The sequence below is a fragment of the Egretta garzetta genome, unplaced genomic scaffold, assembly GCF_000687185.1.
Source record: "Egretta garzetta isolate BGI_Z169 unplaced genomic scaffold, ASM68718v1 scaffold246, whole genome shotgun sequence".
In the NCBI taxonomy this organism is placed as follows: Eukaryota; Metazoa; Chordata; class Aves; order Pelecaniformes; family Ardeidae; genus Egretta; species Egretta garzetta.
In genome coordinates, this window is record NW_009259976.1 from 1,764,473 (window position 1) to 1,769,291 (window position 4,819).

Consider the following 4,819-nt stretch of genomic DNA (forward strand, 5'->3'; position numbering starts at 1 on the left):
ATAATATATATATAACTATATATATCTATATCTATATTAAAAATTCTCCGAAAATTTCTGGAGACTGAAATCTCACTGTCCAGAATTCAAAGGAAGAGAAACGTTCTCGAGTAATATTCTTGCAAATAGAATAAGAAAAAAAAAATGGTTGAGGTATATGTGATTTCTATTTTTTTTTTGTTGTTGGTTTTTGGTTTTGTTTTGGTTTTTTTTAAATAGGGATGTTTGAACCAGTTCAGAAACGAAGCTAATGCCAGATATAGATAAATCAATCACAACCAATGATTCATTTGAAACTCTACCCAGGTGCATTCTACTTAATTAAAACCAGTTCACGCATCCCTTAAATTGTTATTACTATTATAATTATAATAATAATTATTATTATTATTTTGGGTATTTTTTTGGTTTTTGTCATTTTGTGGGGGTTTTTTTTTGTTTTTTGGGGTTTTTTTGTTTTGGTTTTGGTTTTTTTTGCAACTCTCCACACTAAACTGCGCAATACTGTGGGGGAGAAGCCATTACTAAACTATATGCTGCAGAACAATGTAGCAAGTAATTAATTCCCAGCAGCCTGCCGGGACATCTGCTAGCAATAATCACTATTGATTTAAAGCTTTATTTAGCCTTTATCTATATCCTAGTAGAGTATAAGATCTTGCCACATTTTATTGACATTTTTATTAGTTGAGTTTGACTGAGAACCGTTGCTGTTGTTGGGGTTTTTTTTTTTTTGTTTCCCCTCCTCCCCCAATATTAAACTGTGAAATTTATAATGTGTTTAAACTATGGGTGAATCTTAGGCTTTAGTTTGCATGTTCAGCTAATTTGTCTCTATACGATTTTTTGTTTGAATCTTTTTATTTTTTTTTTTCCTCTCTCAGGGCTTTTACAAAAAACAAAAAAACAAAAAAAAAAGGATCTTCTGAAATTCTTTTGCCTGAGTTGCAATGGACTTAACATTGAGATAATTCAATCACTACATTAAGCACTTGACTGTGAAAGCGCAAAAAAACCAATAAACAAAGGAAAAAAGAAAAAAAAAAAAAGAGACCCTTGTTTGAGGCTGTTGTGAACTAACTCTTGGGGGCTATGTGACAGTCGGATTCCATTTTCAGAATGATTCGTCATCTTCTCTCTCCTCTCTGTGTGTCTCCTTTCTCTTCTCTCTCTCTCCACGAAGGAAGTTTAATCCTAGTGATTTCATCCCATGCAGGAAACAGTAATAAATGTGTAGAATTCATATTTTTCTAAAGGGAACTTAAACTGCTGCTACGAATTGTGTACAAGACTGGTTTATGCCACATGAACAGAGAATCACACATTTGTTTTGGTACTTTTATTCCTCTTTTTATTCAGTTGTACAGTACTTCCAAATTCAAAATAAAAAGTAAAAGTTGTTCTGTATCAAACCATCTAAGCAATAAAATGTTATATTTAAAAATTAGAGGTTACAAAATGGACGTGGCTTTTCTTGTGGGTTTGTTGTGACTTGCTCTCAGACTTCTCTGCTAGAGGACGCCGTGCAAGCTGGAGCGGAGCTGTCTAAATGGCATCGCTGTTTCTCTTCCTTCAGTCGGGCTGAGTTTGAATTGGAGGTGATCGTAGCACTTCGAAAATTCACGTTCATTTTGACCACCGCTTTCACTGAGTTTGAATTGGAGGTGATCGAAAATTCACGTTCATTTTGACCACCGCTTTCTGGCAGTCGAACCAGTGACTGACTACAGTCGAGCCAGTGACTGCCATTTTCTGGTAGTCAAGCCCCTTTGAAACGGTGCTTTTCTCTCCCTGCAGTTCCGTAACGCAGCAGCCGAAGGCAGCAGGACAGCGCTTTGGTGCCGAGTGTCCTCCGGGGTTCTCTCTCCTTTTTTTTTTTTTTTTTTTTTTTAAATTAAATGTAGCCCCATGATCGCGTAAGCGAGCATCCTTCTGCCACGTTGCGGTGATTAACAGTTTTCTGTATAAGCGAAGTGGGCTTCTGACACCATCGTTTTACATAAACCCATAAACGGCTGTGAACTCTTCAGGGTGTGTTGGAAAGCCACGTGCATGCGCCAAAAAAACGGAGAAATCCTTTGGTTTAGCTCGTTGGAGCCACCTGAGCTGCGTTTTATGTGCTTTCCTACAAATAAAACACATTTCACGGGACAGTGAGCCAAAGAATCATCTGAGTTGCGTATCCAGTTCTGGAGGCCAGGGAATTGCAGCAAAGCTGAAGCGTCCGCATCTTCCTAGGTCCTGGCGGGGTGGTTCTTTCTGGTGGAGAAGTGAAGCAGGTTCAGAATCAGACAGGCGTACCCAGGGGGCAGGGTGCTGCCGCCTTCCTCCCCTGCCTTCCTGACCCAGGTTAAAGCTCCCCACAGCACTCCCCTGGTGAGGAACCCGGTCCCTCACCGCCCGACAGGGGCAGGTTGGAAGCGAAGCGAAGCAAAGCACTCAGCTGGGCGGCTCTGCCCCCAGCCAGGGGCTTCTGGTGAAGCAGGGCTCTGTGAACTGCCCTGGGTGGGCCGAAGGGGTGGAAACACAGTGCCTGGGGGAGGAAACCTGCAGAAAACTGCTTTCTTCCCTCGCCCACCCACCGGCCTGAGAAACCTCCCCTCCTCTTCTGAGGCGGATGAGGAAACACAATCCAAAGGGTGTGGGGACCCGTCACGAGGTGTAAAATCAAATGGGGTGAGTTTATGTGGCTAGGAGCGATCGTGACTAACAACTTGCGAAATAGACAACTTGGAAAGCACTTGGTTCTTGGCCGTGGAAGGGCGTGAGTTGTGTACCCAGCCCTTTTCTCCTTCTGCCCAGCTTTGGCTGTGACTGTCGCTGAGCTGGGAATTTCCCTGCTCATCTCTGCCTTCCTTGGGGTAGCATCCTGCAGGCCAAGCTGAACTTGGCTCCTGCTTGGACTTTCTTTCTCCCTCCTCCTGCCTCTGCTCCTCCCCACCCTGGCTCCTGGGGCAGCGATTGCTGGAGCTGGCCTGAAACATGGGGTTGGCGGAGGGGCGGGGAGGTGCTGGGATCTCCGTGTGCCTCCTCCAGCTTGCTGCTTCCTCGCCTCATTCCCTAAAGCTTTTTTTTTTGCTTTTTTTTTCCACCACCATTTTAAAGGTGAAGCCGCAGGTTCATTCTCGACGTGGGTGGAGAGAGCAGCACAGCCCCTGCGTTGTGGATCTGTCTCACAGCAGGGCCTAAGGTGTGGAGTCCACGTGCTGGCCCCAAAGCGTTAAGATTTGGGGAAGACCTAAGTCCTCGGCCACCACGGGGATGCCTTGGTCAGCGAGGGGCACCAGGAGGGTAGTTTTTTCGGAAGCAAGGAAAATGAATCTGTGGGCTGGGGACCCTGGAGAAAGGGCAGGAGGGCTGGTTTGAGATAGCAGTCTTGGGTGGAAACTGGCTGTCCCAAAGTAGGATGCGGAGCCTGGTTGGAGCATCTTTTGCGTATTTACTGGTAGTGAAATGGAAACTGGTACGAAGAGAAAGGAATAAAGGTATCTGTTGCCTGTTATCCAGCTGTCAGAAAGTACCCAGTGTTTGGGGGGTGGGAGGGCTGTATACCCACGGTTAGATCTCCAGGAAGCGAATACAATGGGAAATGATTTGTTGTTAATACTATTAGCATTGTGTTTTGCCCTGTTCTGTTGAAAAAAGTCTTTTCTTAAACAAAATCAGATTCGGCACAGTTCAACTAGCAAGAAAGGCAAGGGGCAAAAGTTTACGTGAAACCTTTCCCTGTTCGCAAGCCTCCGGTTTGGGGAATCACACGTGGCTTTTCCGTTAGGCATTTCTGTAGAGATTGGGAGTTAAGATGAGAGTGACAATGTCACTTTTGGATGCCCTGAGGGTTGGACTACCTGCAAAAGGGAGATGCAAGACCCCAGCACGGAATAACTGGCGCTTTCTGTATGTCAGTCTAAGAGACACCATCTTTTATCATCCACTCTGAGAACGCAGGAAAAGAAAAGGATGGAGAAATGCATGGGACATCTCTAACTGCTGGACTGTGGAAAAATGGGCCACGCTGGCATTTCCCAGGGCTTGGGCACCTGAGCAGCCAACGTCAGGGAGGAAAGCGAGTAAAACCCGTTACAAGGCACCAGTACCTTCTGGTGATGTGGGTTGCTTGAGCTCTCCAGTCTAGGAGCTGCGCAAAGCGCTTTTCCTCTCTAATCCCTTTCCTTGGCAGGAATTGTAATGGCTTGTGCAGGGGAGAGGCTCGCTGCAACTGTGCTGCAACGGCGGAACAGGCAGCAAGGAAGATGCTGGGTTTTGCTCTCCAGGCCGTTTAAATAAGAGAAGAGCCACATTTTGACTTGGGAGCTTTTGAAAACCTCCTTCAGGTTGAAGAGGAGCTGAATACTGGCTCCGTCTCAGACTGCCTGTGCTGTGGCTGACCTGGGGAGATGATGGGTCGCCTGGCTGTGGACGTATGGCAGGTTGGTAGTACCATGGCACTGTGGTGAGCCCTGGACTTTGGGTCCTGGGCATGCTCTGGAGTTCCTGGGTTTGGCCTCCAGCCCCACACTGGAGCTGCCCGCCCTGCTCCATCTCCTCACAGGCACGCGCAGGGAATGTGGGAAAGAGATGTCCAGGAGCACATGGTTGTCGCTGTCTGGAAACCGGTGACTGCCACTACCTGCAGATTTGTGGACAGATCACAGGATTTCCCTAGTCTCGGGCAATCAGTGCCATGCTGGATCACAGGATTAGAAAAAGTGGAAATATCCCTAAAATGATGAGGGGGTTCAGCACAGCTGGGATTCCTCAGGCAACAGCTCTGCTGAGGGGGGTATACGGTTGCAGTCTGTTCCTCTGCTTCTGAAGT